The sequence below is a fragment of the Oncorhynchus masou genome, chromosome 12 (genome assembly GCF_036934945.1).
Source record: "Oncorhynchus masou masou isolate Uvic2021 chromosome 12, UVic_Omas_1.1, whole genome shotgun sequence".
Taxonomy (NCBI): domain Eukaryota; kingdom Metazoa; phylum Chordata; class Actinopteri; order Salmoniformes; family Salmonidae; genus Oncorhynchus; species Oncorhynchus masou.
Window position 1 is genome coordinate 49,666,545 of NC_088223.1, and position 24,689 is coordinate 49,691,233.

Sequence of the window (24,689 nt, forward strand, 5' to 3'; positions counted from 1 at the left end):
AGGGTTCGGTATGACACTGTACAGAGCTACTGTCTATGGAGTACACCCTGGCTTAATGTGTGTATGGCCTCCAAGACAGGAAGCTGGAACTGGAACTCCAAGCTCCCGCTATGCGGGATGTGTTTTTGTTTTCAAAGAATTATAGCTGGCCAAACCCTTTCTTTTTTTTAGTCAGGTAGGCAGAAACTAAATCTAAATCAAATCATATTAGTCACATGTGCCGAATACAACTATAGACATATTCTGACATTTGTTCTATATAATACATTTTTGTATTTTCTTTTATTGTCATCTTTATTTAACATAAGCCACTTGCGCTAACAAATTCTACCCTACCACAGACAGTAGATAGTGTAACCACATGTTATGATTACTGTAACTGTACCAGTGTATTGTAGTCAGTATATGAAAGAAATTCTTCACATAGTCTACCCTGGAACAAATCTAGTTTGTAAGTAGGGTTGTAGATATTTAGTATATAAAAGGCCATTTGTTGAAGTAGCAGCAAATTCAACCTGAAAAGGTTGGCAGTCTTTACTTGTTCCAACCGTATTTGGGTGTATGATATTGATGTATATTTTGTTTTTGCCTTGAAATGTGAATTCAAAAAATAGAGTTCAATTGGTGGATGTGGGGAGAAACAAAGCCTTAGATCTGTATTATTAAATTGTACTTGACAAAGTTACTAAGAGCACAATAAAAACAAATATTGTAGTTGAAATTATTTCAATACTTTTTTATGTGAACCTAATGGCGAATAAAAATAAATGTTGCTATTACCAAAAAAAGCAAATCCATCTCACTGTGTGTGTATTTATGTACAAGTATGTTATAACTGTTAAAATGTATCTTGTTTTATATCACATAGGCCAGGGGTTTTCAAACTATTAGCTCTATGCATTTTGCCATGGCTAAATGTTCCTCTGCTCAAACAAAACAAAATCAATGGCCACGTGCCTTGAATCCCTGTTTTTTTTATATATATATATTTTTTACATGTTTTGATTCTTCCTTACTGTCGAGCTTTTATTTGATTGTTAGTTCTCAAAGATGGTATTAAATATATATAGATATATCTATATATATATATTATTAAAAAAATCTGCTTGCTTTCTGTCTGTTTTTGGTCGTTTAACTGTTTTTCCATCCCGAAAATTACCGCTTCTATGCAGAAACAACCCTGTAATTAGCGCCAGTAATTTCCTCCATATTAAAGGGATAGTTCGAGATTTTGGCAATGAAGCCATTTATCTACTTCCCCAGAGTCCGTTGAACCGGAACAGCTAGCATGCTAACTTCCAGTCATTGCGCTAACGCTAGTTAACATTGGCTCATGAAACTACTTCTAACTTCTTTCATACTGGATGCAAATACATAGAAATTGTATCCATGATGGTATTCTTTTGCAGCTAGCGTTATTCATAATTTTGTTTTTTTAAATCACCAAAAATACCCCCCCCCCCCCCCCAAAAGTTTCCCAATTATATATATTTTTGAATCGCAGACCACCTGCAGTACCTCCGCAGATCCCAGTTTGAAAACCCCTAACATAGGCTACACTTTCAGTTTAAAACAATTGTGAAAAGAATAGTGCTACAATTAAAAACAAAGATCAATCAACATTTCAGACCAATAAGTGGGCTTATTGTTAATTCAACCATTTCCTGAAGACCTGGCTAATATATTCTGCATGGAAATACAGTACTTTTGCGTTTATTCGAAGGCAGTCATATCCTGTCATGATTTATTACCGTATATCCTGCCTCCAGAGTGGTTTGCATTTTTTTGTAGGTGCCTTATACAGTAGTAGACTATATCCTGTGCAGAATAACTGGCGCTTGTGCAGATCAGGGAGTGTGTGCGCGTCCCACAACTTTATTTGAACTTGGTAAGTTGCATGGACAGATCCAAATCTTGTCGTTATTGATTAATACAAGGACATTAGAAACGATTTGTAGACCTGTTGGCAAGGCATGTTTTTCGATTCAATTGTGAATGTAAAAGCTATGTAAACACGAATGTACAGTTAGCCAATCCATATAATGCAACATGGCAACATAGACTGATATTGTTTCTGGTGTGCATCTTCGACTTCTGCATTTTATGTCTGTCTTTTATTCGAGAATCAGCAATATATACCGCATTTTAATAAGCCTGTTATTAATAGTTTTCTGCACATGAATTGGCTCCATGATGATTACATAGCAAACTCTGGCGACTTCCGTTAATTCACCGGCGTTAGTAATAGGAATATGCCTGCTTTAAAATATCGTCATCTTTCTTTAAACACCGAATACTATTACATTTGAATCAATTAGAGACTTTAAAAAATGCTGTAAGGCTATTTGCAGTAATGTGTTAAGTTGGTTGGGGCGTTGGCTGAAATATCATATGCAACATGCTGACTTGTGAAAATCTTCCTCCAAAATCTGTTTCTTATTAAGATTTTTCAGTGTAGCGATGGACCTCTGGGACTGAGGCATGTGATGGCAGAAACATGCATCACCAAGATCAATTAAATTAATTCCTGTCCTCTCTCTCTATATCGCTCTCTCTCTTTATGTCTCGCACTCATTCTCTCACCTCTCTCTCCGTCTCTGTGTGTCTGTGTTTGTCTGGTTTAAAGTCCAATTGTGCTATCGGACAGATGTTGGGCCATAGAGTGCTTCTTTCAGCAGCTTTCCCGCTCCCAGAAAAGAGCTAACGTCAGAGGTCGCACGCAGAAAATTAATTACTATGAGCTCAGTGCTCCATAAAATCTTAATTTGCTCATATTTCTGTATGGCTGCTGTATAAAGCTGACTCTTATCCATCCTGTAAAATGGTAGGCAGTTTACCCCAAATATCTAGACACCTAGGTAGTTTGTGTGCATGCATTGATAAGTTTGTGTGTATGCATTGATATGTAGGCTATGTGTGCGTTTTTAAAATTGTATGTAGTTCTGTGCTTGAGCTGTCTAATGCTGTTCTGCATTATGTCATTCTGTATTATGTTTTGTGTGGACCCCAGGAAGAGTAGCTGCTGCTTTTGCAACAGCTAATGGGGATCCTAATAAAATACCAAAATACCTACAGTACAAGTCAAAAATTTGGGCACACCTACTCATTCAAGGGTTTTTCTTTCCCCCCCTATTTTCTACAATGAAGAATAATATTGAAGACATCAAAACTATGAAATAACACATATGAAACCATGTAGTAACCAAAAAAGTGTTAAACAAATCAAATATATTTTAGAGTTTAGATTCTTCAATGTAGCCACCCTTTGCCTTGACAGCTTTGCACACTCTTGGCATTCTCTCAACCAGCTTCAACTGTGGTGCTTTTCCAACAGTCTTGAAGGACTCCCCACATATGCTGAACACTTTTCTTTCACTCTACGCTCTAACTCATCCCAAACCATCTCAATTGGGTTGAGGTCAGATGACTGTGGAGGCCAGGTCATCTGATGCAGGACTCCATCACTCTCCTTCTTGGTCAAATAGCCCTTACACAGCCTGAAGCTGTGTTGGATCATTGTCCTGTTGAAAACAAGTGACAGTCCCACTAAGTGCAAACCAGATGGGATGGTGTATCGCTGCAGAATGCTGTGGTATTCATGCTGGTTAAGTGTGCCTTGAATTCTAAATAAATCGCTAACAGTCAGCAGCAAAGCACCTCCTCCTCCATGCTTTACGGTGGGAAACACACATGCGGAGATCATCCGTTCACCTACTCCGCATCACACAAAGACATGGCAGTTGGAACAGAATCTCAAATTTGGAATCATCAGACCAATGGCCAGATTTCCACCGGTCTAATATCCATTGCTCGTGTTTCTTGGCCCAAGCAAGTCTCTTCTTCTTATTTGTGTCCTTCAGTAGTGGTTTCTTTGCAGCAATTCGACCACGAAGGCTTGATTGACGCAGTCTCCTCTGAACAGTTGATGTTGAGATGTGTCTGTTACTTGAACTCTGTGAAACATTTATTTGGCCTGCAATTTCTGAAGCTGGTAACTCTAATGAACTTATCCACTGCAGCAAAGGTAACTTTGGGTCTTCTTTTCCTGTGGTGGTCCTCATTAGAGCCAGTTTCATCACAGCGCTTGTTTGTTTTTGCAACTGTACTTGAAGAAACTTTCAAAGTTCTTGAAATTTTCCTGGTTGACTGACATTCATATCTTAAAGTAATGATGGACTGTAATTTCTCTTTGCTTATTTGAGCTGTTCTTGCCATAATATAGACATGGTCTTTTACAAAATAGGGCTATCTTCTGTATACCACCCCTGCCTTGTCACAACACAACTGATTGGCTCAAACGCATTAAGAATGCGTTCACTTTTAACAAGGCACACATGTTAATTGAAATGCATTCCAGGTGACTACATCATGAAGCTGGTTGAGAGAATGCCAAGAGTGTGAAAAGCTGTCATCAAGGCTAACGGTGACTACTTCGAAGAATCTCAACTATAAAATATATTTTGATTAGTTTAACACTATTTTGCTTACTACATGATTCCATATTTGTTAATTCATAGTTTTGATGTCTTCACTATTCTACAATGTAAAAATAAAGAAAAACCCTTGAATGAGTAGGTGTGTTCAAACTTTTGACTGGTACTGTATATCTTTACATACAGTGAGCTTCAAAAGTATTGGGACAGGGAGACATTAGTTATTGTTTTGGCTCTGTATCTCACGGCCGTTGTTGGAAGGAGACCAAAGTGCAGCGTTGTGAGCGTACATTTCTCTTTTATTTAGTAAATGACGCCAACAAAACAACAAACAAAAAACAACCGTGAAGCTTACAGGGCTATAGTGCCACTAACAAAGATAACCTCCCACCCTGAAGGGAAAAGGGCTACCTAAGTATGGTTCCCAATCAGAGACAACGATAAACAGCTGTCCCTGATTGAGAACCATACCCTGCCAAAACATAGAAATACAAAATCATAGAAAACAAAAACATAGAATGCCCCCCCCAAATCACACCTTGACCAAATCAAATAGAGACAATAAAAGGCTCTCTAAGGTCAGGGCGTGACACTGTACTCCAGCACTTCGGATTTGAAATGATACAATGACTATGATATTAAAGTGCAGACTGTCAGCTTTAATTTGAGGGTATTTTTATCCATATTGGGTGAACCGTTTAGACATTACAGCACTTTTTATACATCGCCCCCCCCCCCCCATTTTAGGGGACCAGAAGTATTGGGACAAATTCACTTCTACTGTATGTGTATCAAAGTAGTCAAAAGTTAGTATTTGATCCCATATTCCTTTCACTCAATGATTAAATCAATGTTGTGACTCTACAAACTTGTTGGATGCATTTGCTGTTTGTTTTAGTTGTGCGAAAATGTATCCACTCACTACTATAAATCGCTCTGGATAAGAGCATCCGCTAAGTTACTAAAATGTAAATGTAAATGTTTCAGATTATTTTGTGCCCAATAGAAATGAATGGTAAATCATGTATTGTGTCATTTTGGAGTCACTTTTACTGCAAATAAAAATGTAATATGTTTCTAACCACATTTACATTCATGTGTATGCTACCACGATTACCGATATTCCTGAATGAGTCGTGAATAATGATGAGTGAGAAAGTTACAGACGCATCAGTGTAGGGTAGCTACATCAGTCTAGCTTTTCTACCTGGAACACGAGCTAGATCACACTTTGCTCAATGAATAATATTTATTAGAGCCATGGAGGATGCTACCCTTACACAGGGAGAACCGAGCAGGTCTCCTGCCCCAGCACTGACACACCCATGTCCATGCTGGGCTATGATAGCAGGCATAGACAAACACCACATGTGCATCACCTGCTTGGGGTTTGAGCACGCTAACGCAACACTCACTAACCCCGATTCCTGCGTACAGCGGTGTAAAGTACTTGAATAAAAATACTTTAAAGTACTTAATTAATTTCTTTGGGTATCTGTACTTTACTATTCAGATTATTTACAACTTTTACTTTTACTTCGCCTACAGTCCTAAGGAAAATAATGTATTTTTTATTCCATACATTTTCCCTGACACACGAAAGTACTTGTTATATTATGAATGCTTAGCATGACATGAAAATGGTCCAATTCACGCAATTATCAAGAGAACATCCCTGCTCCTCTCCATCAAGGGGAAGCAACTACTCCCAGTGGTCCCAGCTTGCGTGGCGGAAACCCAACTCAACTGGGACAAGCTCTTGTCCAGCAAGGTCCAAACCAGGCACTTTGAAAGGCCTTGGCAAGCTGCCGGTTGTCGAGCCGTCATTGGCTAGCCACCTCAACCCCAGTTTCTCTTCTATGACCGCCACTGCTCTCCCTGGGAAGACGGAGCATTTCACAGTCTCCATATTCAAAAAAGTTTACGTATTTGCGGCACGTCCAGTACAGGCGTTGAACGTAACATCCCTACGGTTGGCTTACCAGGCAGATATGTTACAAGAGATGGGCAATCTCTTAATCAAAGACAGCCAAACCAGGACCTATGGGACGAGATCTGCATCATTGCAGATCTCATCTCCGGGCCTCCAGAAGCGCCATCCAAGGCTGTGGGCGTGCCATGATCCTTGGGGTGCTGGGGGAGAGAGCCTTGTGGCTCAACTTGTCCAGCCTCACTGACGGGAAAAGGGCAGATTTCCTCTGTTTGGACCTTCTGTCGCCACCATGCGGTAGAAGTGTGAACTTCGCAGTAAGGAAGGCGAGTGCCCCGCTGACCTGGGTACCGTGACAACCTGGTGTCCCCCTCCACGAGCCAAGGCTTCGCGGCACGGAGAGGGCAATTAGCTTGCCCCATCCTGGACATACGGGTCCTCAACTTCTTTCTGAGACATGTTGTCTCGCTCTATTCACCGAGGCGACTGGTTTACTTCAGTCAACATGCAGGACACTTAAGTATTCAGTCAACACAGGAGGTTTCTCAGGTTTGCCTTTTGTTCCATTCGGGCGAGTCCTGGCTCCCCGGACGTTCAGCGAGTGTGTAGAGGTCGCTCTAGCTCTACCTAGATCGTCGATTACCTGCTTGGCTTCCCTACGAAGGAGCAAGTGGTACGTGACACGGCTTCCCTTGTAACCCACCTCACCAAGTTAAGGTCCAAGATCAACCAGAAAAAGAGCTGTTTGGTGCCCACACAGAGAATAGAAAACCTAGGCATCAAGCTGGGTTCTCTCTCTTATCAAGCTACTCTTGGACGACCACATCACGTTGTTCCTGACAGTGCCTCTACCTGTTCAGCAGGGTGCACTCGGTCACACTCAGAACATGTCTCCGAGCGCTGCGGTCTGCACAACGCATAACCGGGGGCAAACTACCTGCCCTCCGGGACACCTACAGCACCCGATGTCACAGGAAGGCCATTAAGAGCATCAAGGACAACAACCACCCGAGCCACGGGCCTGTTCACCCCGCTATCATCCAGAAGGCGAGGTCAGTACAGGTGCATCAAAGCTGGGACGGAGAGACTGAAATACAGCGTTTATCTCAAGGCCATCAGACTGTTAAATAGCCATCACTAGCACAGAGACGCTGCTGCCTACATACACATACTTGAAATCATTGGCCACTTTAATAAATGGAACACTCGTCACTTTGATAATGTCACTTTAACAATGTCTACACCAATACGGCTGTGGTGACATATCTTGCATTACTCATCTCATATGCATATACTGTATTCTATACTATCTACTGTATCTTAGTCTATGCCTTTCTGACATTGCTCATCCATATATTTCTATATTCTTAATTCCATTCCTTTACTTAGATTTGTGCATATCAGGTATTTGTTGTGAAATTGTTGGATATTACTTGTTAGATATTGCTGCACTGCCGGAACTAGAAGCACAAGCATTTCGCTACATCTGCTAAACACGTGTATGTGACCAATATAATTAGATTTTATTTGATGGCATCAACCATCTCACTAGTACAGCTAAGATTACTGAGAATGAAAGACTCCCAGCATTGGTTACCTGCCCATTGCCCGTGTCCATGACAGCACCTTGATTGAAAGATAACGTTGAGCACAGATTGTGGTTAATTCCCTAATACACTTTCTGCCCTTTCTTCAAAACTGTCACATCCTTGTCAGGACAGACAATATGGCTGTGGTGACATACATCAACCAACAGGGTGGAACTTGCTCTCTGCATCTACACAGACTAGCTGTCAAGATTATTCTGTGGAGCAACGCATACCTCAAATCAAATCAAATGTTATTTGTCACGTGCCGAATACAACAGGTGTAGACCATAATGCTTACTTACAAGCCCTTAAAGAAAAATCCACGTCCTGGGTGTACTAAATTTAGGGACGGACTAGTTGTCCAGAGGGAATCCCCTTTACGGGGATTGGAGACTCCATCCCTAGATGGTGAACCAGATCTGGGAGAGATATGATATTGCCACCATAGATCTCTTCGCATCGCACAAAGATATGCGCTGTCCGTTGTTCTTTGCAATAGCAGGATACGCACCACTGGGATTGGACGCGCTGGCTCTACTCGTTTCCTCCTCTATGCTTGATACTCCCCACCCTGAACAGAGTGATGGAACAATGATTATTCCTAATCTCGGTAGCCCCTCAATGGCCAGGGAGGCTCTGGTTAGCAGAGATCATTCTTCTGCTTTATGACAATCCCTGGCAACTACCATTACGAATTGAGAGATTTTCCATCCTCACCTAGGAACCATGGCCCTCTGGGCCAGTGTTATGTACTTGAGTGAAGACCCAAAAGCGGTTTTAACAGAAACAGAGTTCTTTTAATGAAAAAACAGGAATGGCATAGATCCTCTTCCGACGTTGTCAATGGCACAATAGAATACCCGCAGAGAGGGTGACAAATGAAACATAAAGTCCCTCTGATGAATAGCTGGGTAGCGGCGACAGGCTGCAGGTCGCTCTGGGTCGGTGCGGGTCACAGAGGAACGGTGGTAGCTGATCACACGTAGCATATGATGAACTGGACACGGTGCAAACAAAAGATAGTTAGTAGAGTGCAGGATGCACCTGCCAGGCAGACTCCGACAGGATAGGACTAGGTGGAAGCAAACGAGACGATAGCTTGCTTCTGGCATGAGAAACACAAACGAGAATCTGACACCGAAAGTAGCAGGAACAGAGAGAGAAATAGAGACCTAATCAGAGGGAAAAAAGGGAACAGGTGGGGAAAGGGTGAATGAGCTAGTTAGGGGAGATGAGGAACAGCTGGAGAAGGAGAGAAAGAGAAGGTAACCTAATAAGACCAGCAGAGAGAGACAGAGTGAAGAGAAAGGACAGGAACAGACATAATAAGACATGACAGCCAGGCCCGTGACAGGAGAAATCTGAATGCAACAGGCTGGACTCTCAGAGTCACAGAGACTATACAGTGCCAGAGCCACTTCTACACCTTCACTGTATGGAAACATGTTGTGGGACCGAAAACAGATTATTCCTTACCAATGCTCTGTATCCGAGGTTTAATGCTTCTTGCACAACCTTTTGGACAGAGTGAAGGCTTTATCCAATGTTAAAGTCTAACTAGCTGCTATCTCATGTAGGCGTCGACATTAACAGAATAGGGAAACACCTTCTGTTATGTTATGCTTACCCCCATTCTCCAGACATTTAGCCACATCTTGGGATCTGTCTATTGTGCTTGAGGCAATTCCACAGCAACCTTTTGAGCCTATGGAAGGTTTGGAGTTGAAATATCTCTCCTTCAAAACATCTTTGCTGATTGCCCTTACATCTGCAAAGCGAGTGAGTAAGCTACACGCACTGTCAGTCCACCACTCGTGCCTAAAGTTTATCCAAGGTAACATTTACTCAATGCCGCCATTACACCTGAGGTCCGTTTCAATTGCAATTGTCTCGCCTTAGAGTTTATGGCTTTCCACCCACCGCCCTTGACTTCTACAGAAGAAGGAGTGGTGATGATGTTGGGACTACCCTGGCTTCGGAGAACATGTCTGTAATACGGGAGTTAGCCATATCCCATTGTGAGAATGCTTTTCATTGACTACAGCTCAGCGTTCAACAGCATAGTGTCCATAAAGCTCATCAGTAAGCAAAGGATCCTGGGACTAAACACCTCCCTCTGCAACTGGATCCTGCACTTCCTGACAGGCCGTCTCCAGGTGGGAAGGGTCACATCTTCCACGCTGATCCTCAACACAGGGCCCCTCAGGGGTGCGTGCTCAGTCCACTCCTGTACTCCCTGTTCACCCACGACTGCGTGGCCAAGCAGAACGTCAACACCATCATTAAGTTTGCTGACAACACAACAGTGGTAGGCCTGATCACATACAACGATGAGACAGCCTATAGGGAGGAGGTCAGAGACCTGGAAGTGTGGTGCCAGGACAACACCCTTTCGCTCAACGTGAGCAAGACAAAGGACTACAGGAAAAGGATGTCCGAACACACCCCCATTCAAATTGAAGGGGCTGTAGTGGAGCGGGTTGAGAGTTTCAAGTTCCTTGGTGTCCACATCACCAACAAACTATTATGGTCCAAACACACCAAGACAGTCGTGAAGAGGGCCCGACAACGCCTTTTCCCGATCAGGAGACTGAACAGATTTGGCATGGGTCCCCAGATCCTCAAAAACTTCTACAGCTGCACCATCGAGTGCATCCTGACCGGTTGCATCACCGCCTGGTATGGCAGCTGCTCGGCATCCGACCGTAAGGAGCTACAGTGGGTTGTGCACACAGCCCAGTACACACTGGGGCCAAGCTTCCTGCCATCCAGGACCTACTTACTAGGCGGTGTCAGAGGAACGCACCAAAAATTGTCAAAGACTCCAGTCACCCGAGTCATGGACTGTTTAGTAAATATTTTCTTAACTCTTATTTTCTTAAAACTGCATTGCAGGCTTTTAAGTAAACATTTCACGGTAAGGTCTACACCTATTTTATTCGGCGCACGACACAAATAAAATGTGATTTGATTTGAGCGTCAGACATCGAAGCGAGTATTTGCGTAACCCCGGTTCTACGATAATATGGGTAGATGTCTCACCGCATTTCCATGCTCAAAAGAGCGCAAGGAACAGAGGCACGCTTGAGAATGACCAGTGGGTGGGCGATTGGCGTCGTATTCGGAGGAGAGTGGCTCACCTCATTCGCTACTCACCTTGTCTGTCTCCAACAGACATTGTGTGAGTCATAAGTGATCCACTGAGTGAATCCGATTGTGAGACATCTCACTCACATTATCGTGGAACCAGGGTTATGCAAGTAACCCCAAGGTTTTGTTAGCTGTTTAGTGTCTGCTCTTTTCTGTACAACCTAACTTCTCAGTTACCGAGCTACTGAGTTCAGGTGAGCTCTTTAGGGAAAGAGGTACTGAGAGAGAGCAAGAGAGACCGAGAGGGGGGGAGGGGGGGCATACATTGCCTGTTTTGGCCTACTTTAAACCTTTTTACAAGTATCTGTGAAAGTGATCATAACGTATGACTCACACAGATGTCATACGGAGCCCCTTGTAAAATGCCCATGTTGGTCGGTGTCAGTCGGCTGCTGATAGATATCTGGCTCATGTCTAGTAAAAGTGTATTGCTGGAAGGATAGTGTGTACTTGTGTGTGAACTAGACTATAGGCAGTTTCTGAGAATAGTTTGGCAGTTTTTGAAGACTGTTGACAGCTTGAAGCAGACTGTGCCACCAGTCTACCAGACGTCCTGTTTCTCAGCTTTCCTCCACATTCTTTAGTGATAAGCTCATGCCAACATACCAGAACCCTACAATGCTTCCCCAGCTGCTGAATTGTCTTCTCTCTGTTTGTGTGTGTGTGTGTGTGTGTGTGTGTCTAAAAGCTGCTTAAACCACAGGATGATGTCATTGTCCCAATTCTAATTAGGTCTCCCTCATCTGTGCCACTGGTTAGGGTGAGGTAAAGCACCAAACCCTTTTCCATGGCCAGAGGGATAAAAACAACTTTACTATAGAGAGAGAGGGAGGGGGAGAGAGGCCACAAGGCAGTATATGGCTTGCCAACCACTTTGGAATTTCCGTAGAGTCCCGTGGCTGATGCATATCCCCTGCTGAGAGAGACCTGGCCACAGATGCTCTGGTTTTGCTGTGTCCCCTCTTTGGCTGTAGCCCTTCACACATACCCAACCAGGATCCAAATACTGGCACGAGATGTCAGAGAAGCAAGAGTCTACCGCTCTGTTTCCAAATAACTCTTATCGTTTCCATGTAGATCAGATCAATACAGATAAAAGAAGATTGCTTACCTCTGACGTCATCGTCAGAGTCATTGTTAAGTTCCTGTGCGTACGTGTCTGCATTTGTCGAGGATTGACCAGAAAACAGTGATGATAGCGTGCAGCACAGAGCAGAATGGCTGGCCTATGAATGGCGGTCATTGTTCTGAGTAGCTCAAGTTACCTCTGACTGCCAAACCACCCGGGCTACTGATAATGGTGGTGGTGGCTCACTCAGAGATAAAGTCATTGACTTCTTTCATTTCAATGTTCTCATTGGTCATACCTTAACATAGATGCCAGTTCTCCTTTTTTTTTTTGGGGGGGGGGTAAAAGCAACATAAGAGGAGGGGGAAGTGTAGATAATGTCACGTGTGTCTATGAAAGAGAGAGAGCAAGAGATGGGGGGGGGCGTGGTGGTGGAATAGAAGGGGGAAAAAAGGATTTCAACTGAGGAAGTGAAGAAGAGAAAACAGAGAAGGTGTGGGTTGGCCTCGGCTGTCAACTCAACAGAAGTTACATTCGATTATGGAAACTTTCTGTGGAACACTGGCCCCTCTCGTTTTTGTTTTCTCATGTGCTTAAGTGATGCGTCAGTCTTTTACAGGTTACTACGGGAGATGAGGAGATGGTAGGGAAGATAGTTAGAGACAACATGGGACATGAATGAGCTCCAATTTGGTTTGTGTATTCAGACTGTAGTAAAATGTCACTGTCTGAAATATGCTAGTGCAGTGAAAATGGCCGGGCTATTTGAGTCTGTGGTCAGGTCTAAGGAAGTGGCAGACATTCCCTGGGTTCTGACTGCTTTGCACTGCACTTACAACAACAAGCACTTTAACATGATTTTCTTTTTTCAAACACCATCGTTTTTTTATTGTAAGTGTTTGCACACAGCATATGGATTTTGTTGTGTTAAACGTGCATATTTCTGTCCTAGCAACAATGGAATAACCGTACACATTGTAATAGATGAACGTAAGAGTCTAGTTTTTGTGTGCTGTGGGTCCTTAGTACCTCTTCTGCTTCACAGAGGGGGTCCAAAGGGAGGGTACGCTCACTGGGTCTGTCAAAGAGCTGTGTCAACAGTCCAGGTCTCACCACATTCATACCAGGCATTCCTTCATGTGCACACATCCCTGCACAAACATACCGTTCACACGCACGAACGCATGTTCACACACATACACACTCACACCTAGTACATGCACAAGAACATGCTGATATAGTAAAAAAGGTGTGTGTAGGCTATAATCAGTCTCCGTTGTTTAGGTTCCACTCGTTTTACATATGGATTTGATTTATTTTCTGTCATCTTAACCCTACCATCAGGGATCTATTTGTGATCTATGGCAGGGCACGTGGTGATTTTCTCCAGACCTTTTTATGCCCTTTCAACCATCATTCACAGTTCATTCTCCGTTTTACAACATCCCTGCCGGTCATATTAGTTGAAGATAAGCATAATGTGAGGAACATGCACAGTCTACCTCTTGTTTGCTGTGATTACACAGCAAAGCAACCGGGCTCCAACCCAATTCAATGTTCTCCCTTGTTAAAAGATGTTGAACAAATAGCATCTTATCAACACCTTCAGTAAATATTACGGCATGGTTTCCCCGGGAACGGTTTCGATTGAATAGTGTTCCGTCTCTCCTTGTTCACAGTTCACTTCTTTCATTCCCTCATATCGTTAGAGCTACACTACTAGAGCTACGCTGTCCCTCTGTGGCAACAAGAAGTAATGCAAGTGGCCAAGTAACGTAAAACCCAGTGATTACCACATCTGATAGCTTTCAATTGTATTGATGTACTCTGCAGGACTTACACCATTTTACTCTGACGACAGCTCCTGAAACATACCACTTGGTAAACAGAGCAACAGCTCAGTATGTCCTCTACGCCTGTGTGTTTTCCAGGTGTTTGCTGCCCTGCTGTTGATGTTGCCATGGCGGACAGTATGAACTGCAAATACTGCCGGGAGGATCTGAGTGGGAAGAAGTACGTGAAACAGGAGGAGAAGCCTGTCTGTGTCCGATGCCATGACAAGTTCTGTGCCAACAACTGCACTGAGTGCCGCCGTCCTATTGGCATCGACTCCAAGGTGTGTGTGTGTGTGTGTGTGTGTGTTCAGTGACACCTCCCATGTCTAATATACTGCCATGAAATGTGTTTTACGTATTACATGTGTTATGTTTTTTTGTGTGTTTCCATATGGGTTTGTCTATACCTGCACACTGTCAGCACGTGTTTTCATGACTGCAGACTGTCTGTCTAGACTTGTTTATGAGTGCACACTGTCTACACAGCAGTTGAGGGAGAAAACCATTCTGCTCCTCCCTTCCAAAAGATAAAAACGTAAACAGGAAGTACCCGTGTTTGGACTGTTCAACTTTGGTCTGACCAATCGGAATCTATGCTTGAGGATTGTTTTTTCAATTGTCACGTTCTGACCTTAGTTCCTTTGTTATGTCTTTGTTTTAGTATGGTCAGGGCGTGAGTTGGGTGGGTTGTCTATGTTCCGTGTTCTATGTTGTGTTTTGCATTTGGCCTGGTATGGTATGTTTCTCAATCAGAGGCAGGTGTCGTTAGTTGTCTCTGATTGAGAATCATACTTAGGTAGCCTTTTCCCACTTGTGATTCGTGGGTGTTTATTTTCTCCCTGTACTCCCTGTTCATCCATGATGCATGGCCACTCAATCATAAAGTTTTCAGACAACACAATAGTGCTAGGCCTGATTACCAACAATGATAAGACAGTCTACAAGGAGGAGGTGAGGGCCCCTAAGACACTCATGAACTTCTACAGATGCACCATTGAGAGCATCCTGTTGCGCCATGTCATCGCCTGGTACGGCAAATGCACCGTCCACAACCGCAAGGCTCTCCGGAGGGGGGTGTGGTCAGCCCAACGCATCTCCGGGGACACACTGCCTGCCCTCCAGGACATCAACAGCACCTGGTGTCCCAGGAAGGCCAAGAAAATCAGCAAGGTCCTCAGCCACCAAGCCACAGCCTGTTCATGGCCTGTTAACAGGCGCATCAAAGCTGGGACTGAGAGACTGATAAACAGCTTCCATCTACAGGCCATCAGACGGTTAAATAGTCATCACTAGCCGGCCTCCGCCCAGCCCAGTACACTGCCCTCAACTTTAGTCACTTTTACTACCACCCAGTACTCTACCCTGCACCTTAAAAACTGCTGCCTATGTCAAATCAAATCAAATGTATTTATATAGCCCTTCTTACATCAGCTGATATCTCAAAGTGCTGTACAGAAACCCAGCCTAAAACCCCAAACAGCAAGCAATGCAGGTGTAGAAGCACAGTGGCTAGGAAAAACTCCCTAGAAAGGCCAAAACCTAGGAAGAAACCTAGAGAAGAACCAGGCTATGAGGGGTGGCCAGTCCTCTTATGGCTGTGCCGGGTGTAGATTATAATAGAACATGGCCAACATGTTCAAATGTTCATAAATGACCAGCATGATCAAATAATAATAATCACAGTAGTTGTCGAGGGTGCAGCAAGTCAGCACCTCAGGAGTAAATGTCAGTTGGCTTTTCATAGCCGATCATTCAGAGTATCTCTACCGCTCCTGCTGTCTCTAGAGAGTTGAAAACAGCAGGTCTGGGACAGGTAGCACGTCCGGTGAACAGGTCAAATCAAATGTTATTAGTCACACATGAAAGGCTTACTTACGAGCCCCTAACCAACAATGCAGTTTAAAAAATATGAATAAGAATAAGAAATAAAAGGAACAAGTCATTAAAGAGCAGCAGTAAAATAACAATAGTGAGACTATATACAGGGGGTACTGAGTCAATGGGGTCACCGGTTAGTCGCGGTAATTGAGGTAATATGTACATGTAGGTAGAGTTATTTAAGTGACTATGCATAGATAATAACAGAAAGTGTCATCGGCCAACTTGATGATGGTGTTGGAGTCGTACCTGGACGTGCAGTCATGAGGGAGTAAAACAGGGGGCCGAGCACGCACACCTGAGGGGCGCTTGTGTTGAGGATCAGCATGGCGGATGTGTTGTTACTTACCCTTACCACCTGGGGGCGGCCCGTCAGGAAGTCCAGGATCCAGTGTTTAGTTGTTTAGTCCCAGGGTCCTTAGCTCATTGATGAGCTTTGAGGGCACTATGATGTTGAACACTGAGCTGTAGTCAATGAATAGCATTCTCACATAGGTGTTCATTTTGTCCAGGTGGGAAAGGGCAGTGTGGAGTGCAATAGAGATAGCATCATTGGATCTGTTAGGGCGGTATGCAAATTGATGTGGTATAGGGTTTCTGGGATAATGGTGTTGATGTGAACCATGGCCAGCCTTTCAAAGCACTTCATGGCAACAGACGTGAGTGCTACGTGTCGGTAGTCATTTAGGCAGGTTACCTTAGTGTTCTGCTTAAAACATGTTGGCATTACAGACTCAGACAGGGAGAGGTTGAAAATGTCAGCGAAGACACTTGCCAGTTGTGCAGCGCATGCTCACAGTACATGTCCTTGTAATCCATCTGGCTCTGCGGCCTTGCGAATGTTGACCTATTTAAAGGACTTACTCACATCGGCTGCGGAGAGCGTGATTACACAGTTGTCCAGAACAGCTGGTACTCTCGTGCATGTTTCAGTGTTATTTGCCTCGAAGCGAGCATAGTAGTAGTTTAGCTAGTCTGGTAGGCTCGTGTCACTGGGCAGCTCTCGACTCTGCTTCCCTTTGTAGTCTGTAATGATTCGTCGGAGGGCATAGCGGGGTTTCTTTTAAGTTTCCGGGTTAGAGTCCCACTCCTTGAAAGCGGCAGCTCTAGCCTTTAGCTCAGTGCGGATGTTGCCTGTAATCCATGGGGTATGTACGTACGGTCACTGTGAGGACAACGTCATTGATGCATGCCTCAGTGCCATCAGAGGCATCCCGGAACAACACAGAGCTAGCAACACAGAACTGTAGCTTAGCATCTGTTTCATCTGACCAGTTATTTATTGACCAAGTCACTGGTGCTTCCTGCTTTAATTTTTGTTTGTAAGCAGGAATCAGGAGGATAGAATTATGGTCAGATTTGCCAAATGGAGGGCGAGGGAGAGCTTTGTACGCTTCTCTGTGTGTGGAGTAAATGTGGTCTATTGTTTTTTTTCCCTCTGGATGCACATTTAACATGCTGATAGAAATTTGGTAAAACGGATTTAAGTTTCCCTGCATTAAATTCCCCGGCCACTAGGAGAGCCGACTCTGGATGAGCTTCCTGTTTGCGTAATTATTATTATTATTTTTAACCTTTATTTAACTAGGCAAGTCAGTTAAGAACAAATTCTTATTTTCAATGACGCCCTAGGAACAGTGGGTTAACTGCCTGTTCAGGGGCAGAACGACAGATTTGTACCTTGTCAGCTCGGGGATTTAAACTTGCAACATTCCGGTTACTAGTCCAACGCTCTAACCACTAGGGTTACCCTGCCGCCCCAATACAGATCAATGAGTGCGGTCTTAGTGCCAGCATCGATCTGTGGTTGTATGCCGATACAGCGTGTAACCAGACAGCTGTGTGTTGATAATGTCGGCATTCAGCCACGACTCTGTGCAGCATAAGATATTACAGTTTTTAATGTCCTGTTGGTAGTTTAATCGTCCTCGTAGGTTGTCGATTTTATTTTCCAATGATTGCACGTTAGCTAGTAGAACAGAAGGCGGGGGGGGGGGGTTATTCGATCGCCTACGAATTCTCAGAAGGCAGCCCGACCTCCTTCCTCTTTTTTCTCTTCACCAAATGACGGGGATTTGGGCCTGTTCCCGGGAAAGCAGTATGTCGTTCACATCGGGCTCGTCTGGCTTGTTAAAGGAAAAAAAAGCTTCTGCCAGTTCTTGGTGAGTAATCGCTGTTCTGATGTCCAGAAGTTGTTTTTTTTTAAGTTACAAACAACACAAAAAAAATGAACTAAAAAATACAGTTGGTTAGGAGCACGTAAAACATCAGCCATCTTCTCCGGCGTCTTGATACAATGTACATAGGCATTGAACACTGGTCTCTTCAACTATGTTTACATACTGTTTTACCCACTTTATATGTACAGTTGAAGTCGGACGTTTACATTCACCTTAGCCAAATATATTTAAACTATAGGATTGAGGTCAGGACTTTGTGATGGCCACTCCAATACCTTGACTTTGTTGTCCTCATTAAGCCATTTTGCCACAACTTTGGAAGTATGCTTGAGGTCATTGTCCATTTGCAAGACCCAAGCTTTAACTTCCTGACTGATGTCTTGAGATGTTGCTTCAATATATCCACGTAATTTTCCTTACTCATGATGCCACCTATTTTGTGAAGTGCACCAGTCCCTCCTGCAACAAAGCACCCCCACAACATGATGCTGCCACTCCTGTTCTTCACGGTTGGGATGGTGTTCTTCGGCTTGCAAGCCTCCCCCTTTTTCCTCCAAACATAACAATGGTCATTATGGCCAAACAGTTCTATTTCTGTCATCAGACTAGAGGATATTTCTCCAAAAAGCACAATATTTGTCCCCATGTGCAGTTGCAAATTGTAGTCTGCCTTTTTTATGGCGATTTTGGAGCAGTGGCTTCTTCCTTGCTGAGCGGCCTTTCGGGTTATGTCGATATAGGACTCGTTTTTACTGTTGATATAGATACTTTTGTAACTGTTTCCTCCACCATCTTCACAATGTCCTTTACTGTTGTTCTGGGATTGATTTGCACTTTTCACACCAAAGTACGTTCATCTCTAGGAGACAGAACACTTGAGCGGTATGACAGCTGCGTGGTCCCATGGTGTTTATACTTTCGTACTATTGTTCGTACAGAACGTGGTACCTTCAGTCGTTTGGAAATTGCTCCCAAGGATGAACCAGACTTGTGGAGGTCTACAATTTTTTTCCTGAGATTTTGTCTGATTTCTTTTGATTTTCCCATGATGTCAAGCAAAGAGGCAGTGAGTTTGAAGGTAGGCCTTGAAATACATCCACAGGTACACCTCCATTAGACTCAAATGATGTCAATTAGCCTATCAGAAGCTTATAAAGCCATGACATAATTTTCTGGAATTTTCCAAACTGTTTAAAGGCACAGTCAACTTAGTGTATTTAAACTTCCGACCCACTGGAATTGTGATACAGTGAATTATAAATGAAATAATCTGTCTGTAAACAATTGTTGGAAAAAATACTTATGTCATGCACAAAGTCCATGTCCTAACCGACTTGCCAAAACTATAGTTTGTTAACAAGAAATTTGTGGAGTGGTTGAAAAATGAGTTTTAATGACTCCAACCTAAGTGTATGTAAACTTCCGACTTCAACTGTATATACAGTTTTCTAGTCAAGGCTCATCCTATATAACTACTGCTGCACACACCTTTTCTATTCAGATACTGTCCATAATTTCTGTACACACCATCATATACATATATATTTATATTCCAGACTCTGACATTGCTCTTTGTGAAATGTTTATATTTCTTAATTTGTTTATTTTTATTTTGGGGGATTTATGTGTATTGTTTTGTATTGTTTGGTATTACTGCACTGATGGAGCGAGGAACATTAGCATTTCGCTACACCCGCGATAACGTCTGCAAAATATGTGTACGCAACCAATAACATTAGATTTGATTTGAAAACATTGACTTTCTTTCCCTCCTCCATTCCCTTCGTCTCTCTGCCTTCCTTCCTTCCTTCCTTCCTTCCTTCCTTCAGGAGTTGCAACATAAAGGTCGTTATTGGCACGCAGACTGCTTTCGCTGCTACAAGTGCTACAAGCCATTAGCCAAGGAGTCCTTCAGTGCTAAGGATGACCGCATCATGTGTGGGAAGTGCAGCTCCCGGGAGGATGCCCCTCGTTGTCATGCCTGCTACAAAGCCATTCTAGCCGGTAAGGGACACTATGGGCTGAGACTCACTGATTTGTGTTTGACATTAAATGAAGCTAGTGATATTTATGCCCTCTGTATGATTAATTTCTTAGATGCTCTCCATCACGTGAACTTAGATTAGTAAACGCTTTCCTGAATTTCAGTTAAGTGGAAATGTGCAGTTCAAACAATAACAAAGTGGACACCCCACTACTGTTTTGATAAATAGCTGAGGGTTGGGTCTGGAGAAATGTAACCAGTTTCAAATGCATATACAGAGCTATAGATGGAATGACTGACCATCCATAAAATTGATGTTTTGAGGCTATTCAGTACTTGTTTACAATGACATTATTTATAACCAAAGGAGTAAAACAAGCTTTTATTTTGGGTTCTGATGGGGTACGACAGTTGAACTAAGCTCATAAGTTCTATTCAGCAAGAATCAATAGGTATATACAGTCGTGGCCAAAAGTTTTGAGAATGACACAAATATTAATTTTCGCAAAGTTTGCTGCTTCTGTGTCTTTAGATATTTTTGTCAGATGTTACTATGGAATACTGAAGTATAATTACAAGCATTTCATAAGTGTCAAATACCTTTATTGACAATTACATGAAGTTGATGCAAAAAGAGTCAATATTTGCGGTGTTGACCTTTCTTTTTCAAGACCCCTGCCATCTGCCCTGGCATGCTGTCAATTAACTTCTGGGCCACATCCTGACTGATGGCAGCCCATTCTTGCATAATCAATGATTGGAGTTTATCAGAATTTGTGGGTTTTTGTTTGTCCACCCGCCTCTTGAGGATTGACTACAAGTTCTCAATGGGATTAAGGTTTGGGGAGTTTCCTGGCCATTGACCCAAAATATCGATGTCTTGTTCCCCGAGCCACTTAGTTATAATTTTTTCCTTATGGCAAGGTGCTCCATCATGCTGGAAAAGGCATTGTTCGTCACCAAACTGTTCCTGGGTGGTTGGGAGAAGTTGCTATCTGAGGATGTGTTGGTACCATTCTTTATTCATGGCTGTGTTCTTAGGCAAAATTGTGAGTGAGCCCACTCCCTTGGCTGAGAAGCAACCCCACACATGAATGGTCTCAGGACGCTTTACTGTTGGCATGACACAGGACTGATGGTAGCGCTCACCTTGTCTTTTTTTCCGGATGCCCCAAACAATCGGAAAAGGGATTCATCAGAGAAAATGACTCTACCCCAGTCCTCAGCAGTCCAATCCCTGTACCTTTTGCAGAATATCAGTCTGTCCCTGATGTTTTCTCTTGGAGAGAAGTGGCTTCCTTGCTGCCCTTCTTGACACCAGGCCATCCTCCAAAGGTCTTTGCCTCACTGTGCGTGCAGATGCACTCACACCTGTCTGCTGCCATTCCTGAGCAAGCTTTGTACTGGTGGTGCCCCGATCCCGCAGCTGAATCAACTTTAGGAGACGGTTCTGGTGCTTGCTGGACTTTCTTGGGCGCCCTGAAGCCTTCTTCACAACAATTGAACCGCTCTCCTTGAAGATCTTGAGGGAATTTAGAAAGGAATTGCAATTCATCTGATCACTCTTCATAACATTCTGGAGTATATGCAAATTGCCATCATACAAACTGAGGCAGCAGACTTTGTGAAAATTAATATTTGTCTCATTCTCAAAACATTTGGCTACGACTGTATATATATATATATATATATATATCATTAATTCAAAAGTCAAAAAATGTATGTACCAATTGCAGATTGCCCCTATAAACCATCATAGAGACTGATGTGTGTTTTTTTCTTTCCTAAAGGCTCTGAGAATGTGGAGTATAAAGGCAATGTGTGGCATGAGGACTGCTTCACCTGTTACCAGTGTAAAAAACCCATCCGCTCCCAAAGCTTCCTGACCAAAGGCACTGACATCTACTGTGGCCCTTGCCATGAGAAGAAGTTTGCTAAGACCTGTGTCAGCTGTAAGCAGGTAACATAAATATTTCATTTTTTCAATGACCTCCAAATTCTTGGATATCATTGATGGATGTGCATTGTCAATAAGCCAATTGGACCAAAGTGGTTGATTTGAAACCAATGGTTCTCCTGTATAAAGGACATGACGATTCCCCTCTAAACTGACTTGACTCTCTGCCGACCCCTGTCTAGACCATCACCTCCGGGGGAGTGAACTACCAGGAGCAGCCATGGCACTCAGAATGTTTTGTCTGCAGCTCCTGCTGAAAACCTCTGTCTGGGACCCGCTTCACCTCCCACGAGGAGAAGGCTTTCTGTGTGGACTGCTACAAGACTACTGTAGCCAAGAAATGCAGCGGCTGCCAGAACCCCATAACAGGTCAATACATGCTCGCACACACACACTCTCGCACACCCACAGACGCACACACACACACACACACACACACACACACACACACACACACACACACACACACACACACACACACACACACACACACACACACACACACACACACACTCTCTCTCTATCTCTCTCTAACGCCACTATTGAACGATTGTACACATTTGTAATTGTTTGTTGTTTTTTCTCGGTCCCATCCAGGTTTCGGCAAAGCCACCAATGTGGTGAACTACGAGGGCAGCTCGTGGCATGAGTACTGCTTCAACTGCAAGAAGTGTTCCCTGAGCCTGGCTAACAAGCGCTTTGTGGCCAACGGAGGGAACATCTTCTGCTCCGACTGTGCCAAGGACTGAGGTGAACTTGGAACAGAAACAGTGGGTCTGCTATGCCAGCTTTTCAGGGATGTGAAGCTGAAAGCAATTGTTTTACTTTTCATTTTACAGCGATAGCGAGGGATACAAATATTTGGATGAAATCTGTGGATTCGGTGGGGTAATCGAGTATCTTCCTAAAGATTGGGGTCATGTTCTACAGGAGACATTTCAACCCTGGGGAATTTCAAAACCGTAGCTGTTAATTCAAAGGTCTTAAAGGGAAAAACAGTGTCCCAGAGAGATTGCTTAGCTAATAGTTATTGTGATGGGTAATTATAAGCACTTTAAATGTGTCACTTACCGTGCACAAAGCCAATGAAAATATCTGAAAATCCAATATAATGAACTGCATGTCTGGTGTCTTGCATATGTGGGTCTGTAATCAGCAATAAACAAATATATTTCCACAAAGTTGTGTGATTTTCCTTTTTAATCGTTGTAATTACATTGAATTGTCATATATTGGGTTCAGTATATACTAGGTATAACATCCTTACTCAAATAAAAATTCAAAATCTCAGACCCATGGACAAATGCCTAATTTATCCAGCAACACAGGCGTTTTACTGTACGGTTTGTGTGCCACCCAAACCAAGAGGTTGAAAATGTAACAAACATCCATTGATTATAAGCGTTTGCGGAGCGCAGTAAAGTAGGGAAGAGAAGAGCTCATACCCTGAAGGCTGATTCACTGTCACAGCATATAAAGCAAAGAAGGAATAGGCGAGGGGGGGGGGGGGGGGGGGGTGGAGCGACAGTCAGGTCGGGGTTTTCCATGTGTGTACACCTACAGGTCTCACTGACACTAGAAAACACCATTGGTCTCATCCATCCATTCAGGGATAGAGACGATGCTTAACAACGCCATACAATAGGCTACTATACATCAGGACCCTCTGCAGTCAGTTGTATGCCTCTTAATGATCTGGTAAGTCAATTTACCATTTATATTACTGACCTTTTAAAATGTACTTTAAGACGATGGTTTACACAGCGGTAAAGTGTAAAGTGATGTTTTAAACTCTATTCTCTGTTGAGAAAATCCATTTCCAACTCAATTTCATTTGAATCTTAATGTCATCTTCCGTTCAAGTCCTACATTGTCATCTTTTATGATTGTCCATAATTCTGTTGGGATTATTATAAATGTTCATTACTGTAAATATTGTCATATTGTCTCATTTGGAATTAAATTCAACCGTCCCTCGACGGACTAGAAAGGCTTTGGCAGTGGAAGCGATATAATAGAAACAAAATATGCAAACACGCGAACAAAGTGCAATTGGGTAGCTACATTTGCTTTGATATTGTATCGGATAATAGCAGTCTTGACAACCGTCCTGTAAAGTGTTTACCCAAATGTAAAGCTTATACAATGATTGATAGATTGATACTACAGAGAACCACATTTTGTCCTACAAAATACAATCTTCAAAGAAAAGACATTATACCGCTAGATAAAACATCAGAGCAAAAGCTTGAGAACGGGTCTTATTCTTATTTGTGTTTATTTCAGAGCCGTGATGAAGTTCAGTGAGACACTCCTCTTTCTCAGCCTGTCTCTACTAAGCTGTGGCTCTCGCAGGGATCCAGGTTAGCAGCTGGCCACAGCACTGCACGGCACTCAGCACTCTTTACTCACACTCAATAACACACACAACTGATCAATAACACGCCACACGTAGCCAATCCTCTGAGAGACACTGTATCTGTAAGATGTGTAAGTTAATAATGGAGATGTACACAGAGTGGACAAAATATTAGGAACACCTGCTCTTTCCCTGACATAAACTGACCAGGTGAATCCAGGTGAATGCTACAGTATGATCCCTTATTGATGTCACTTGTTAAATCCACTTCAGTCAGTGTAGACGAGGGGGAGCAGACAGGTTAAAGAATGATTTTTAAGCCTGG

The 24,689-nt window shown here is 43.1% G+C and overlaps 1 pseudogene; it reads left to right on the forward strand.

The window, feature by feature from the left end:
* Positions 1-1,776: 1,776 nt before the first annotated feature.
* Positions 1,777-23,186, forward strand: LOC135550277 (four and a half LIM domains protein 1-like; annotated as a pseudogene).
* Positions 23,187-24,689: the final 1,503 nt, after the last annotated feature.